A 19,006-nucleotide genomic window follows, 5' to 3' on the forward strand; every position below is an offset into this window, starting at 1 on the left:
TTCGATTCTCATGAAGTGCAACTTCTCAGACGTACTGCTTTGTCCCTCTATCCCTTACTAGATCTATATATAAACGTCCACTATAACAAAAAAAAAAAAGAAGAAGAAAGAATAATTGCTTAAATGTTTGAATGGTGAACTGTTTATATTTGACCTGTCTATATTGGAAGAGTAGATGGATGTCTATATACGCGCGCGCCGCGCGCGCATATATATATATATATGTACATATCTGTGAATGAGATCTGGTCCTGAAGATTTCCTTTCGCTGTTTTGCCTGTCCTTTTCGTATCATGTAACTTGGAAAAGATATATACATGACATGGAAAGCAGCCCCTGAAAACCTAAAAGTATCTAAAATAAAAAGAAAAGGGGTACTAATGATGGAAAAAAAGTACATAAAAGTATCCAATCTTTAATTTCTTAGATATCCGGTACCGTTAGATTTGCACTGAAAATAAGGCAGCTCTGATGACCTGAACGTATGAGTTAAAATCATCAATAATATAAAAAATAAAAAAATTGTATGAGTTAAAATCATCGATAGTATAAAAAATAAAAAATTACTAGATAACAAATCATAAAAATTTTTCAAAATGCCATTTAGGAGCTCTTTTTTATTTTTTATTTTTGGGTTAATCGCTGCCAAGACATAGGCTTGCATTCTTGCTGTAAGCGCAAGGATTGCGTACGCATTAGGTTTGTCTCATTTGCCGCTACATAACGTCCGCCGAATCAGAAAAACGGTGTCCCTGATTCCGAATTAGTTAAGGATTCATTCTAATTACAGCTTAAAATGACAAGAAATACATAAATATGTGCTAAAAAAAGGGGTATATTACAATAAAAAAAACTTAAGTTTTGCAAAAATTCTCAATTTTGACATAAATTTTATTTTGTAACAAAACAAATCACAAGTTTTTTATCCAATTGCTGTTGTGGACTTAATGGAAGTTAATGTGGAGCCACTCTAGCACACGTGGCACCACTCCTTGTGTGACACCTCATAAAAAAATCAGAGAAAAATAGAAAAAATAAAGCTCAGAAAAATTACAAAATCAATATGGAAAAAAATTTGCAAAAAATAAACAAAGTTCACAAACTATTTTTCGAATTAAAATAAAATTCTGAAAAAATACAAATTAAATCAAAATATAAATAAACTCCAAAAAATAAATAAAAAAAATAAAAAAGGAAAATAATAAAAATGAATAAATTATGATAATGTACAAAACAATTTCAAAAAAAAGAAACTCAAAAATTTAAAATTACTAAAAGTAAACAAAATTTTTAAAATAAAAAATTAAATAAAATTCAGCAAAAGTAAAATAAAAATTTTCCAAAATTTTCAAAATTATGGAAAAATTCCCAAAAAATTTGAAACAAATAGAAATTTTTTTAAAATAATAAAAATAAAATGAATAAAATATAAGAAAATTTTAATAAATGTCCAAAATTTTAAAAAATATAAAGAAAATTCTGAATTTTAAAGAACGTCCAAAAAACTTTTAACAAGTTTCTGAATTTATTTATTTCTAAAAAAATTCTTCTGAGCTTTTTAAAATTTTATAATTTTTTTGAACTTTTATGAGTATTCTCTTTAATTCAAATTTTAACGCACGGTCGACTATTAATTTCATTAATTTTCACTAATAGAATTACGAAAATTTTATTAATATGATGTTTTTAAATTTTTTCCTTAATATTATTTAATTTTTCCTATTTTATTTTATTTTTTTGAATTTTCTCATTTTAATTTTTCAAGTTCTGTATCTTAATTCTACTCATTTTACAGTTTTCCTGATTTTTAAATAATTTTATTTGCTTTTCCGATATTTTGGAATTTATTGAATTTTTATTGAATTTCTCATTTTTCAAAATTTAATTTTAATTTCAGAAGGTTTTGTGAACTTTTTCGAATTTTTTGCAAATTTTTTTTAATTTTTTTTAATTTTCTTTATTTTTAAATTTTTTTAAATTTTTTATGAGGTGTCCCACAAGGTGCCACGTGTGCAAAAGTAGGTCCACATTAACTTCCGTTAACTCCACATCAGCAATTGGACGGAAAACGCTAGTGGAATTTGACGGTATCTCATTTCTAAGACAACAACAAAACCTTATTTTGTTATAAAATAAAATTTAGGTCAAAACTGAAAATTTCTACAGAACTTAGGTTTTTTTTTAAAAAAAGATTTACACTAACAAAAATAACACACACATATGACATATACTTCATTGATCAGTGTACTGGCAAATTTCGTCTGGGTGACCTAATTGGCATGGTGATTTGGAGTTACCAAATTGTTGTAACTATGGTTCATAACACATACTAGATTAATGAGAGTTAATTCCTCATTTTATGTGCTTGTCATATAAAATTATGATAAAAATAAAAATCTAAAATTGGTACATACGTGCATTATTTTGCGGAGCAAGAGACTAATCAAGTGTGAATTTCCTAATTTCCGGCGCATGAGATAAATCTAATGTCAATATAAATATACCATAACCTGTATTCTGAACATAATGAGGAAATACTCTCGTAATCATTTTATAATTAAAAATATTTAAAGAATTTAATTACTATATTATATATTTTATTTAAGTTTAATTAATAAAAAAGAAAAAAAGGATATCTTTTCCATATATATGCATTTGGATTTATTAGGCAATTTAAATTTAAAAATAAATGATTAATTTACTTGATGAAAGTTAAAAGAAATTGTTTCATTCCCTTTTTTTAATCAAATCCTCATTACATTTCTCATCAAAATATACAAATGCAGAAATCAATGAGTAAGTAGATTTCTTCTTCTCCTGTAATTTGATTTTTTTTTTGTTCTCGAAAAACTCCTCCCGCCTTGGTTATTTCATTGAGACTGTACCTAATACTCTTTACATGCATTAATTCCGATCTTAAGAGACATCTAATATTATTTGAACATTAAGTTGGAGGTTGTCATGCTCAACCAATTTTACGTAGTATTTTGTTAATATTATTCTTCCGCTGCCTTATCCGATTGCAAAAAACGAAGATCTAGAGGAGAAAATCCACATTTTGATAGTATTAACAAACAGTTTCGAGAATTCTTGAATATTACAATGAAAAAAACTTCATTAATAAATTCGCGAGATAAAAATAAAAGAACGACCTGTGCATACATGACCAACTTGCTAATAGTATATATATTTTCATAGTCGCCATGATTCCTGATTAGAGAGTGAGGAAAACTGAGGTGCACGTCAATTTGTTGATGGGGATGACACCCGACCCAATCTTGTGGGCTCCATAAGGAAGATAACCCCCACAACACGAGAATTAAGTTTAAGTGCTCAAGTACAATGTAAATGTAATGTTCATCGATGATATGCCGATAAGGGTCTGTCTTCAGGATTAATTGAAAGTTCATGACAAGTTTTTTTTTTTTTTCATTTAACATGTTAATCATTAGATTTAGCTTGATCGAAATCGCGATATATATACCGTTCAATCATGCACCTTTTAGTAGTGTTAGATACATCTCCATCGAGTAAAGCATCTTTTCCAGACTTCCACTCACTTCCATATAATAACTATTTGCCACTGACTTTTTCTCCGTAACACTTCCTTCGGCTGATTCAGCAAAAGACTTTGGTCTGTCTAGTCCTCTCCTTGGATCCACATATGCCTTAACTTCTACCTTTTCTGCCCGAATTCGTGTCCATGAATCTGAGATCACAACTGCCATCGTCGTACCGCTTCTGTGGTAGAGCAGCTTCCCTTGTCTACGACATGCATCAAACCAAGCCAAGTCTTGGCCTAAGGCCGGATCTAAGTAAGGGGCCAACACATTTCTCATGACCGGAATCGGAAAACTATATAATGATTCAGTCTCTTTATTATACATCTGTTCCCATTAGATTGAAATCCTTGGTGCGGTCTTAAAACACATTCATCTTGTGCATAAGTGGCTAAGCCTTTACTCGCTCTTTCCTTCGTTCATTTCCATTGAATGAACTGGAGTTCCATGCGCTTAAAAGAGATAATTAAAGAGGGACGGCTATACTAAATTGCTTCTAATAAGCTACCGATAATTTCAGATAGGATTATAATCCTCATGTGAATATCGCTGTGCCATGTTATTCTTGGAGTCACCAAATAGAAGTGGAGCCCGAGCATTGATCTCTCTTCTTAGAACGAAAATGAAACAGAGTAATTTGGGTTCAATCCTGTCTAGTACATATGCTGTAGGATGATAGTCGAAAGCACAACATATCGATTTAAATGCATTCACTGGAATAAAAGATTGATTCATATACTGGAGATACAAAGTTCTGGAAATGGTTAGAATTGAGAAATGAAAACATTTCAAAATTTTTTCCAGCAAAAATAAATTATCTCCGGAAGATCGATGTTGTATATGATACATGAGCAACATATACAATCATACATATGAATGGCTGTTCACTACGTACGTGATTTGGACCATAAGAAGACCGACCCATTACGAATACGGTAGCTACGATTAACTTTTAAGTACACGACTTCTTTGTTTCGGGTATCAAATGTACACATCCGACTAACATGCAAATCATCCCATTTCTCCAAAACAAGCTTGTTATATCTGATGTGTTCTTTCGGGGCTTTGATGTGATTCTGATTATTTGCATATATCTATATATATATATATGTTGCAGCAATAAATTAAATAGAAATTACACAGAATATCATATATATATATATATATATATGTATATATATATATATATGAAAACAAACCACAAGTCAAATTCTCACGCCGCTATATCATTAAAAATAAAAAACGAAACTTTCTCACGTTATCACGTCATCGATTTACATTAAGAAAATTATTATATTCTTATAAAGGAGGGAAATCACTTATACTAAGAAAATTTTTATATTCTTATTAAGAAAATTTAATTAATTAATTATGTCGTAAATTTATAAATTATATATTTAAAGCACAACTAAATACATATAAGAGAATTAAATATGACATAAGGTACACATAAATATATACGATTAAACAAAAATGCGATATAAAATATAGATTATACATATAAGTCTCTCAACATTTAAACGCCACATCATAAAAAAAAGGAGTTTTCTCATGTTGCCACGTCATCGATTTACATTAAGGAAATATTATATTCTTATAAAGGAAGGAAATAACTAATACTAAGGAATTTTTTATATTATTATTAAGGAAATCTAATTAATTAATTATGTAGTAAATATATAAATTTTATATATAAGGCACAACCAAATACATATGAGAGAATGAAATATGACATAAGGCTCACATAAATATGTACTATTAAACAAAATATGCAATAGAATATACAGATTATACATATAAATCTCTCAATATTTAGATTATAATAAAATATAACTCAATGAGGGCATTACAATAATTTGCATTGCTATATATATAATATAAAAATTATAGTTGCCGCAACAAAATATATATAGATGGCATATATATAGTCTCAACTTCAATTAAACATATATAAATTATAATGGTTAGTATATATAGATTAAATATATAATTGTTGTTTTCTGAAAAATTCAACCTCCGTGTATATATATATATAGTCCTTTGCTAAGCCGAGTATCGATTAAAGGAGAGCAAATATATAGTCCTCTCCAAATCGTTGTTGAATTTTGATTCATAGAAAGAATTTTTTAATGCAAATTTCAAACTAATTTTTATGATATTTTGATTGTTTTAATAATCTTCTTCAAAATTTTATTTTTCTCGGTTGAACTTTGATTTGCTGAATGAACTTTATTCGAAATTAATTGTTTCGAAATTGATTGTTTTGACATGATCTCTATTCGAGTTATATTATAGATGTCTCTTCTGTGACGGTAAGACTATTCTGATTTATATATCTTGAATATTTTTTATTTTTATTTCATAATTTAATAGAAATTTTTTCTTTATTAACTTTCAGTAGTTTTATTTATTTATTCTTATTCTTTGGTTCAATTTTAGTTTGTAGAATGAATTTTTTAAACTAATTTCTTTTTCAAACTAATTTTTTCGATTTTAATTGTTTTATTAAAATATTAATTTCAGTTTTAGTTAATAATACAAATAAAATTTGATATTTCAAGATTTCCACGTTAAATTCCTTAGTAATCGTTCGTGCAACGTGCGGTTTTTATTTTTTTATCTAATTTTTATTAAAAAACATGCAAAGCCTTCTGATCCGGAACTGCTAGATGGGGGACTGGTGAGAAGCGGGGGGGCCGTGAAGAGGGATACGTAGAGAGGAAACACTTGGAAAGATACTGCAAGAATCATCTCCATTTCTGACCAGCCATAGATATATATGATGAGCATAGTGCCGAATCCTCGGATTGTCATACTATACGAGAATCTCCTTTTTTCTCTCGCAACGGCACTCAATAATTTACTACTTAAATGGAAAATGATGTGATATCCTTCATTTAATTATAAAGCATTCTTCCCAGTAAAACTATTTTAACTTGTTTTTCTGTTACGAAAAAATCGGTAAAATTAAGTAGGATGAAACCCGAGGTATGATTTTTTGGCGATAAGTAAAATTAAAAGGGGGGAAAAAAAGGAAACATGAACTGTTCTCCATATTCTCCGTGTGCTGATCATGTCCTCCATTGATTTGGGGGATCACTTCTTTCATGATTGCTTTGGTTTTACATTGTCCGTTGCCCCCTCGTGCCGTGCCCCCTTCTTCATCTCTAAATTAATGACTTCATCATCACTCATCAGCAATGATATTGCCTCGGTTGAGCAGCTGAACGTGTGCACTTCTGCCTACTTAATTATTGTCAAGATAGGGCTTTCCTCATCTTCTCCTCCTTTTTTGGGTATGCACATGTGCAATTGTCTCTATCCTTCTAAACTTGCCCTAATCTCTTTACCTTTTCTAGTAAGGTGGTCGTTCTGTCTTGTCCCTTCCGCCATGAGATCGAAGTAGGTTCAAGGTACATTTCCCTGGTATTATGCTGATCAATCGACTCGCCTCAAAAGATATCTTGAGTCCTACTATTATAGGCTGCAAAGCTGAGGATTCACCCACTGATAAATACTCACCAATTAATATTACCACACATTTAATTTTGGAATCTAGATACACTTTTGTGCAAATTTCATATATATGTCATTGAGATGATAATCAACATCAATCAATTCCAGGAGGGTTAATTTGATTATCATTGATTGCACGTTTAACAACTGCAGTGTTGACTTTGGACGAACTAATGCCTGAAAATTCTACGATACATTTAGTCAAAATACAGATAAGTAATTTATGAAAAAAAAAACTCCAAGTAATGTACTCATAATTCAAGGTAAATTATGTAAAAAGTAAATTGGTTAACTTAATTCCCTTGGAAAAATCCAACTTATTTACTTGAATCAACCAAACATGCACTTTTCTGTTCAATACATGGTAAACTAATCCCCCAATGCCCAACTATTTTTACACCATGTTTATGACCTTTCCAGCCCCAAAAACCTAATTTCCCTTTTTGGAAAATCTTCCGGTGGTTAGGGCCGTGATTAATTTACCAGCTGAAAAGAAGAAAGAAGCAAGACCATGAATGGTTCATTTTAATATATTATAATAAATCTGGCGATGGCTAGACTACTCGCCACTTGTAGAAATTCAAGTGCTACTGAACACTGATAAAATTAGGCTTGTCCCCGTGCTTTTTTAACCTTTTTATGGAATCAAAAAGATTACCTTTCCTTTTCTTTTTGGCTTTTCTTTTTGGCCAATCTTTTTCCCTTTCCCCTATATGGAAATTGACTGCTTTAGATTAAATTCTCACCACAAGATGTCATCTGTTTTGTCCTTTGCACCTTTCCTCATATATATTCACTGTTTGCTTTTCAAGATTATTCGCCTTTTTTCTTCAAGTGCATGATGCCCTTAAAGGTGTGCTTGTTCGGAGGGCGGTCCTCCCTCTAAGCCATTTTCTCACACCAAAGCGGGAATCATTCCCCTTGGAGCAAGAACATACACACATAGCAAAGGCATATACATGTCGCATTCGTACACGAATAAAATATTCGAACATGTTTCGGTGGACCCCCATCAGAAGTTGGGATGATTCCGATCAATGTAAGTTAGATATAGCTGTCATGACAGCTGCGACGGCTTATTCTGTATGAGTCTTATCGCACATAAAATTCACTACAAAGGAACAGAAGGAAAGTGCGCTTCACAGATGAAAATAAAATAAAATGAAAAATGATAGGATGTGGTGATCTTCTCAGATGTTATCGACGATTTCTTTTATCAGAAATCGTGTCATTAATGAGCTGGAAATTTACCTGTTGACAATCATCATATCTAGCGGGTAAAAATCATTAATCGCTTCCAGGTGTAACCATCTGAAATATGGGTTGTCATCTCGTGTGAATTATTCTCCCGACTCAATTATACTCCCACTAATTGAACCTAATTCTGCCTCTGTCTTCAACCACACTGTGCTATCGGTACAATCATTATGCTTAAGAATGCGCGGTTAATCCCATTGCATCGTCAACAACCATGATCTCCATTAAATTACATCACCCACGGCTCAACTTGATCTATGATATGGCTAATGAGAATATGAATCAAATCTCATATTTAGTTGCTCACATCTTGACGAGTTTAGACTAAGTATAATCATTTATAACTTGGTTCGAATCAAAGACTACGTAAGAGACCTATCTAGCTAGCTATAGCCTATATGTTGAAGTAATTTATAATCACTTTAAGGGAAAGAGCTGTTAAAAAGATGTCAATAATGGAGAGGCATGTGTTTGCTGTTAGGTGACATTTGAGCATGCATGTATTCAGCGATGACTTTTCTTTGAAGGTCCATTATTATCACTACTTCTCTACAACGTCTCTATTAGCTGTTGCGAAGATCAATTAGGGTTTCAAAGTTAACTATTCATTTTAATATTCTTCTATGGGAAGTATCACTTTTCTTTCCCTTCCTACTCCGTGATGTATGAGGTTTTCTATTTTCAGTTTATTAATTAGTAGCAGCAATAGCTAGTCTCCTTGAAACTGGGCTTGCCTTAGGCTATAGCTGCCTACACCTTGACCCACTTCATAATTATTAATTATTAATTGCACTTGATTATATGCAGAGCCTGACTATGTGCTGCTTAAGATATTTCTAATTAAAATATATAAAATTTACTCTCGAAGGGCACGCACTGATTGTGACCTTGAAAATTACCAAAAGAAGTGGAAAAAAGAAGATGTTGATCCCCAAAAAGAATATTAATTTAAAAAAGAAAGGGGGGAAAAGAAAAGTTTGAGCGAGTTTTTGACCAAAATAGACTTGTTTTGCAAGCTTATTCCCAAATTAGACTTCCTCACAAAATAATTTTCAATTTAGTCTTGACAGGGCCACATGTTAGCCATGCCTTTTTTTTTTTTGAGAAAAATTACGTTGGCCTCCTTAACCTATGAGATCCATGCTTTTTGACCCCAAACTATTTTTTGGGAATATTTATCCATAAACCACCAGCACAAGAAAATTTTTCCCCTCCCACAACATTTTCCATCCAAACTAACTACCACTGGAAATATATATAAAAAGCCAGAGGTGGGATCTGTGCTATATGCAGAACCAAAAGTAATTTTGGTTTGAACATCATGTCATTAGTGTCATATTATGTGAATTTTAAAGATTTTAGTTTTTTTATTTATGCAATATATAAATTTTGTAAATAACTTTGTCATGTCACATGGTATTGATTTTCCTTTTTTTTATCTTTTATATGTATATATATATATATAATTTTGAGATTTTATTTTACGGTATAATTTATCATTTTAATGTCTTGTGAAAATATATACATGAAAATTATGAATAAATTAGCATGCAAAATAGTTGGGAATAATTTTAATATTATTTTAATTAAGATATAATAAGAATAATATGATTATCAATAAAATAAGAAAATATATTTTGGACAACTAAAAAAATAATTTTTTTCCTTGTACCTACATTTCTTTGATTTTCTAATAATTTCAATTTTGTTGAATTCAGTATTTCGATTTAAATGAAAAGCCACACCCTTATGAATCGAAAAGAAAATTTAGTGATTAGTTTTTTATATGATTTTATTATTTTAACCATAAAATCGTTATTTTCTATCAAATTATTTATTATTTTTCTAAGCAATTTTTTTACATATATTCTGCTGTGGCAGCTAGTTTGGATGAAAAATGTAGCGGGAGGGGAGATGTGCTGGTAGATTAGGGGTAGATATTCTCAAAAGACAGTTTTGGGGTAAAAAAACTCCAATCTTATAATTTAAGGAGGCCATCATAATTTTTCTCAAAGAAAACAAAAACTATGGCTGCCATGTGGCTCTTTCAACTCTAGTTTGGGAACTATTTTATGGGGAAGTCTAATTTGGGAATAAGATTGCAGAATAAGTCTATTTGGGTCAATAACTCAATTTCAGCTTGGTTTACTTACATAGAAAAAAGAAATAATTTGATGTGAATAACATGTCTTGTAATTTCAGTATATATCATATGCTTAAATTCTTAAGGTCAAATGAAAATAGTGTTGAGGGTATTAATTTAACATGGAAAAAAAATGCAGAAATATCCTTGAGTTTATATGAGACTTGGATACCATTACTTGTCAGTTTGAGGTTTTACGTGAAAATAAACCCGAATCTGTATAAGATCAATGAAAATTCAATAAATAGGATCGTCTATATATGCATAAGTTTTATTGTCTGAAGAATGAAATGCAAGAGGCACACTTCCTTATTGTATTTTTGAATCTTGGGGATTCTAATTAGTACAAATAAATCATATATATATATATGCACGTTTATATAAATTGTGAAAATTAGAGAAATTCACGCGAAATTTTTTGATGCAATCATCAAAAGTAACGTTATCGTGAGATCAAGTAATTTACTAGATGTTTAAGTAAAATTCTCTCAAAATCAATAAAATTTACAACAATGTAAGTAAAACTTTTTCAAAATCCTTGTAGTTTACTTCAATTGCAGGTAATTTACTGGGAATTCAATTAATTTACCTCAACTAGTTTTTTTAAAATATGTAACTCATTCAATATACGTGTGATCACTTAATATTTAGCTAATTTACTATAACTTTAATTAGTAATTTATTTTACATGCATGATGCAATCCATCCTATACCTTCCCGAAATCCACCTATATATGGTGAGTTAATATATCAAATTCAATAATCTTATCTTTCAATGTTAGCCGATATGCAAACTTTGTGCAAAATGTCTTAATTCTTTTTAATCATCGATCACTCTTCCTCAGACGTACTTGTCTCATCGTGTCATGCAGATGGAGCACATAAATGGTGCAATGTGATTGCATGAGTTCCAGTTCATTTGTCGCGTGATGCTCCAATGAACTCATGCCACGCATACCATTGAATCCATAAGATATTAATTTCTGACAACATTTTATGGGCACATCACACATGCATCTGTCCCCTAAAAGGATCCACACAGTTATAACAAGTCATCTTTCTGGCTATATAATGCATATGTTATGTATCATCACTTCGATCGCATGTCATGATCTAAGGGGTACCAAAAAGATAATGCTGTCAATCAATTGTAAGCAATAGACATATCTACGTACAGAAAGGTATATCTATCTATCTATCTATCTATCTATCTATCTCACTCATCTATATATGTATGTATGTATGTATCTTATGTGTATATATATGTCACAATGCGAATATATGGTTCAACAAGTGTAGACTATATATATGTGACATAACTGTTTTTTTTTTTTTTGGGGTGGGGGGAGAGGGGCCCTTGGCAGGACATGCATGTGTAATGATATCCCATATAATTTGGTCCCCATTGCCGACTGAACAGTGGAAACGCAAAACAAACTCTCAATGGAGGGGTTTCAGTGTGCTTTTCTTCCTTTCCTTTCTTTTGAAGCTTTGGGGAGGACAAAAATGTTTGGTCGGGTGTGTCCCTTGGAGAATATTTTCTCTTGGCATTAAGCCAAATGTTTGCTCACTTGAGTTGGTGCCTTAGATACTTGCCCCACAAATCTCCCCCTTCCCCTTTTTGTTGACAATGAAGGTGCTGCCCCCTACCCTGCCCAAAATTTTTTTTTAAAAAAAACACTCATCGCTTGTATATTTATGTATGTACGTATATATGCATATTATGTATATACATGATATTTCGTATTATATGTATGTCTAGACTTTGAATTAACATAACGGATCGTATATCTGAGTATTAAAATTGTAAATAACGATTTAGTTTTCCTTAATTTTTCAATTTGTTTGATAGGTTTAAAGGAGATGGTGACTCGGGAATATCTAATAATTGCTTGATGAAGGTAGGACTCCATATATAGAATTTTTCTTTTTTCTATTATAATAATGATGAGATTTGGACAAGAATTGGAATTGTGAAGGTGCCCTTATGGCATCACTGTTTGTTTGTTTCTCCCTGATGAGATCTGCCATTGTACAAAGCTGCATGCACCCAGCCCCCACTCCTCATATCATCCTCTTTTTCCAGAAATTTTCCCTTTATAATTGTACCCTAACTCATCATTATTATTTCTCTAGCATTTCCCTTCTCTTTTTTAATTTATTATTTTTCATTTTATGGGGAAATTTGGTAGAGGAAATACAACTATCCACAGTTGGGGATCACTGAGAGACTATTATAAGACTAATAACTTCTCTACAAAAAACGGCAAGAGGTCGAACAAACCGTCCTTGAGCTCTAGCTAGCCCTAAGAAAGATCCTCATGTGGAACAATGGCCGTGGAGTCTTGAGTTGATCTCCTTCCAGTGCGATGGGGATCGAACCTTTGACGGTATAACACTTTGGCCGAGTAAACTGGCAATTTCGTCATTGACTTACACAAATTGCATCATTTGGGTCCCTGAAAATATTGTTACATCAAATTCGTTCCTAATCATATCGAATTCGTCCCTCGTCACATCGAATTCGTTCCTGGTAACATCAAGTTCGTCCCTGGTCACATCAAGTTCGTTCCTGGGCACATCGAATTTGTCCCTGATCACATCAATTCGGTCCTCCGCCTCATCAGTTTGGTCCTTAGTAACATCAAATCCATCCCACGGTCCATTGCCGTTAAAACTCAGTGAGAGGCCTAGATTGATGTGTATCAAAAAGGTCCTTATATCTGTATTTGTAATTTAGGCTTTTTTTCATCATTTTTATACAACTTCGGTTTCCAATTATCATCAATAGAGTCCTTATCCCTTACATCAATATAGTCCTCTACCCTTAATGAAACAGATTGAGCACTCTATAACATATTTGCTGTAATATAGGCTCAAAATCTGTTGTGCACTGTTATTACAGTGTGAGAATATAATGATATAATTTCAAAATGAATAAAGCAATCGAACCAATTAGCGACAAGTAATATTAGTTTAATATAAAATTCATTACAGTTAGAGGTTCCGAGTTACCTAGTTACAAAATACATCAACTTTAACATATAACAATTCAACAAAAAACCCAGCGTGTATAATTCAGCATGTACAATCCAGCATGTTGCCTTCAGCATAATCCAGCATACTGCCTTCAGCATAACCCAACATGTACAATTCAACATGTATAGTCTTCAACATGTACAATCCAGCTAAAACACAGCAAAAAACCATCTATGTCATAACCTAATTACATTCTAATATTCACAGTCTTCATAATCTAAAATGCATCTGAGTATGTTCTAAAGCAAGATCAGGAGCAACCAAAATGAGCAGGAAAAGGCAACTAGCATCATTGAGGAGGCCTTGGTGCTCATGTGTTCATAAAGGCTGCAAACCTCTGGGCAATTCCAGCATTGGCACCTTGAATGGTTTCCTTTGAAATAGGAGCTCTTGGATGGGGCATCATGCTAGGTCTCACAGGCAGTGGTGTGAATGCAATTCCACCCGGATGAGTAACATGCATGTTGGCAAGATCATCTGCAGAGGGAAAGTGCTGCCAAGGACCCTATACATCAAGCAAAATGATATTAGAATGACAAAGTTAATTAATTCAATAATGTCATGCTGAAAAAAAAACTAAAATTTTACATGTGTGGTGTGATGGTCAGTCTATGAGGGTTCTGCTGATTGAAGTTCAGGTTGAGATGGGAAATGACCAAAATGTCCATCCTGAGTAGTAGCTGGTGCATTATTTTCACCGTCACCTGCAGCAGCTGAGCCCCCCTCACCTGGCACCGGAGATGCTCTGGTTTCCTCATTTGCACCATCAATTGGCACATGAGATGGCCTTGTTTCATTAGTACCAGCAGTTGTGTCCTCATCACTTAAGTTAGCCTTGTAACTGGTCTTCTTATGTCCAACCTTTTTGCACCTGGAGCACCTAGGAGGGCCAAGCTTCCTCTTCATATTATCGTCTTCTTATGGTACCTTCTTTCTCTTGGTTTTTGGTTTCCCTGGTTTTCTCTTCTCAATGGGAGGTTGGATAGAGTCAAAACCAGTTTTTTCCCAAAATCCTTCACCAGCTGCAGGGTTGATGTAGTTAGAGTATATTTTGTCATTGGTCTCCTTGGTTAGCCAATAGTGGACAAATTGTTCAGTTTTTTCACTATTGTGGCTGATGCAAGCAAGGGCATACTCGCATGCAATGCCGGATAACTCCCAAGATCTGCATGAACATGTCATCTCTTTCAAGTTAACAGCACACTTTGAATGGGGAGGACAAGTTACCTCAAATTTGCTCTATTGGGATCCCCTGACCAATGGGGAGTCCGATAGATTGCCTTCTGATGCAGTTTATCAAGTTTCATTTGGACTTGTTTACAGAGGGGTCCTTGGCTCTAGCCAATCAATGCTTGTGTTTTCACCATCTTGTTAGTAATATACATCCTTACCCCTTTAAACATCGTAATTATGGGCTTGCCCCTATACTTGAGGATTGCCCCGTTGAACTGCTCACACATATTGGATGTGACTGCCTGATTCTTGCATACAGTATCAAAGGTTGACCTACTCCACCTATCTGCAGGGATGTCATTGAGCCATTTTGCAGCATTCTTATTCAGCCTGTCAAACACCATCATTGCTTTAGCAAAATGGCATTGTGTTGTTGCTTTAGCACAGGCCCATAATGCTCTTTCATACTCTGGGGTGTTGCTAAATTTCTTGATAAAGTTAGCAAAGATATGTCTGCAACAATATCTATGTGGTGCACCATGGCAAACTAACTCCAAAGCACTATCCAGTCCCTGCATCAGAAATGAATGATTTAATGCAAATAAGTTACCAGTAGGAGAACCTAAAGGATGTTATTACATTTCCATGTGAAGGACAAGGTTGGTTACCTTTTGTCTATCTAAAATAAAAGTGAACCCCTTCTCCACTAGATCCCCTAGATCATTCATTAGGTTTTGAAGAAACCAAATACAGTTTTCTTTGTTCTCTACATTCACAATGCCGTATGCTATCACATAAAAAGAGTTGTTTCCATCCTGACTTACATCAAATAGAAATTGTCCACCATAATATCTCTTGAGGAAGCAGTCATCCAAGCCAATCAAGGGTCTACACCCAGTCAGAAAGCCCATTTTGCAAGCTTTCAAACAAATATACATTCTATAAAACTCATGAATATATAGTGTACATTGCAATCCAATAATTGATCCAGGATTTCTCTTTAATAGCTCATGAGCATAATCACGCAACTTTGCACATTGCTCATTCTCTTGGCCTTCACAGATTTCATGAGCCAATTTCAGAGCCCTAGATATTATGGCATCATTCATCTTTACTCTATACCTTTGGATCATGTAGTTATATGCTACCTGTCTAGTTATGTCTGGCTGGATCCTGACAAGTGGGACCAACTTAAGAGCTATCCACTCCCTTGTTGCAAGCTTATTTGTCATCCTTCTAGCATATGTGTGCTCAAAGTGGAAAGTCTTCACTTGGAAGACTTCACTTGTCTTGTTTTCTGAGCATAGTATGGCCCAAGGACATCCCTTACCCTTACCACCCACATCCTTCTCAACACACAGGGCTCTGACCATTTCATTATCATTTTTCACAAAATCAACTTCCCTCCCAATTGAGATATTCAAATCTCTCACAATATTCTTGAACTGCTCCAAACTCTCAAACTCCATTGATTTAGTGATAACAACACTACTTTAATCTTTTGGATTGAAACATGGATACCTGATACGCTCATTGTCTGAATCTTCATCATGGATTAACTTCATCTCATCTGTTTCATAGCCCTCACATACCTGCTCTTCTTCAAGGTTGGCATTAGATGTGGATGCACCAACAGCAGCACCAGTAGTAGCACCAGCAGCAGATGAAGATGTAGCAGGACCTCTGTATATTCCATATGCAGTGCTTCCTTCTATCTCCTGTGCAAAGCTGAAAGTACTTGTAAACATGTGCTCCCTCTCAGCAGTTGTCTTGTCCTTGAACCTTCCTTTGCTCTTATATCCTCTTTTCTTAATGGATTTTGAGGTAGAAAAGCTTGATTTCTCCTTGCATTTTTTCTTCATTCTCTTCCCAGATAGTGTGCTTTCCTTCACCTCCCCGCACTTCTCCTTCACCTCCTTGTACTCCTTCACCTCCACTTGAATCAACTCTTCCCTCATAAAACTCCTCTGAATTATTGTCATTCAGTCACAGCTTGTAATTGTTGTCATCTTTGGTGTCATCTTCCTGATCACCTTCATTTTTCTAATCACCTTCCTCTTCCTGATCATCTTTCTATCCTTGATCATCATCTTCTTCCTGATCACCTACCTCTCCCTGATCAGCTTCCTCTCCCTGATGACTTTCCTCTTGCATTCTCTGTCACTCAAGCTCTCGAACCTCATCTAAAGAAATTTCTTCAGGAACATCTACTACATTGTGCTCAAAGTACAAGTGAACCTCTCTACAGAGCTCATTAACTGCTACAAGTATATTAAACAACAATCTTGCATCATCATCACTAGCTAGAGGTTCAAGTTCAACATCCAAATCACTAAAGATTGGATTTTTATAGAAGCAGGCAATGGGTTTGGTCCTATATGTGTTGCCAAGCATGTCTAAAACCCCTACGGCAGTGAATTTATTGATGTTTTCATCCTTTTTCACTTTCACAACACCACATTCATATCGCAAAACGGGGTCTCTAACAAACTTTCCACCATGATGCATAACCACATCGACTGTCCTAAACGTGCTTCCACTGCTAGAGACCACAGAAAAACCAAAACTTAGAAAACTCCCCCTTTTGTTTTGTTAGCCAAAGCAATGTCTCAACTCAGAAAATTTGAATGCGTAAACAGTAACCAAACTGTAATGCATGTTCCGATTGTCAACAAAAATTTCATCTTTTCGCTTAAAACAATAGCTTGTGATAGGTAGTCGGAGACATACCTTGGCTCGCGGACGAATCTGAAGTCTCCATCCATGATCAGGACGAAACAAAGAGAGAGCTTAGAGAGAGCGAAACTGATCTTTCTCCAAGAGGAAACAACGTCGCTTAGCTCCCGCTTGGAGGGTGTTATGAGAGAGAGAGAGAGAGAGAGCAGAGAAAGAGAGAGAGAGAGAGAGAGAGAGGGAGAGTGGGAGTTATGAACCAGAGACGAGAGGGAGTGATAAAAGAGTGGACAAAAAAAAGAGAATAAATTAAGGCAATTTCAAATTTGGCAATAAATTGAACAGTTACATAGAAGGACGATATTGATGAATATGATATTTTCCGTCCAGTGTTAACGATAGATTTGACGAAAGGATGGATTTGATATTACCAAGGACCAAACTGATGTGACGGATGACCGAATTGATGTGATCATGGATGAATTCGATGTGCCCAGGGACAAACTTGATGTTACCATGGACGAATTCGATGTTACCATGGACGAATTTGATGTGACGAGGGACGAATTCGATGTGCCCAGGGACGAACTCGATGTGATGAGGGACGAATTCGATATGACGAGGGACGAATTCGATGTGACGATTGACGAATTTGATGTGACCAATGATGAATTTGATGTAACAATTTTTTAGGGACCCAAATGATGCAATTTGCGTAAGTCAGTGATGAAATTGCCAGTTTACTCCACTTTGGCCTAACCATTCCCAACGAATCTATGAGGGGATCCATGTGGAATAGATGGGATTGCCAATGCCCTTTAAGCCCCTTAGCATGTCATAGAATTAATGAACCTATGATCTCATGATCTGATCTTATTTGCTAAAAGGTCAAGAAAGTTATGGCTCTCTCGGAACTCAAGTGTGAAGGAGAATCACTTCTCGGAACTGAATGGGTGTTTCTAAAGCGGGATCTGAAAGCTCTCCACCGTGTTGCGGAGCTTTCGGCCATGAGACGAGAGGGTCTTTTGGCTTCCGCAGGGCCGAACATTTTGTTCAGTGATGTCCGATTCGTCCAAAGTCACCCCCTCATCTCTGTTAGTGCGGATAACTCCACCATCACTTTAAGAGAGATCACTACCTGAGGGATCCGTGAGTACTGGGGATCCTTTAAAGGATCCGATGCATATGAACGTTCCAAACAATAGTAATGTTCATTAAATCCGAACAAAAAACATATAAAAGGGAAGAAAAAGGCTCTCTTACACTTAAGTGTTCGGATACGGGAGCTAACCATCGAGAATGGGGGAGTAGCGCTTACTACTTAGCTCGGTGCTGGGGCCATGTACGTATGTGCGAGTGTACGTGTTTCCTTGAATGGCCATAGCCAGTGAACCTTAATAAAGTTTCTATTTGCTTTTCTTGCTGGAATGTCGACACCTGTACATGAACAGTCGGAGCTGAGAAGAAAATATAGTTCTGGTACTCTGCAAAGTATTGGGCTACGAATGATGCATTCAATTGGGCTCTGGCCCAATGTCTCTTCATGAGTGTGCGTGCCATTGGAAAACAAGAATTGGATAATCTTCAGTCAGCAGTTTCTATTTGGAATATTTTTCAATTATTCACATTGTTCTAGCCCCATTAA

The sequence above is a fragment of the Punica granatum genome, chromosome 4 (assembly GCF_007655135.1).
Source record: "Punica granatum isolate Tunisia-2019 chromosome 4, ASM765513v2, whole genome shotgun sequence".
Classification (NCBI taxonomy): domain Eukaryota; kingdom Viridiplantae; phylum Streptophyta; class Magnoliopsida; order Myrtales; family Lythraceae; genus Punica; species Punica granatum.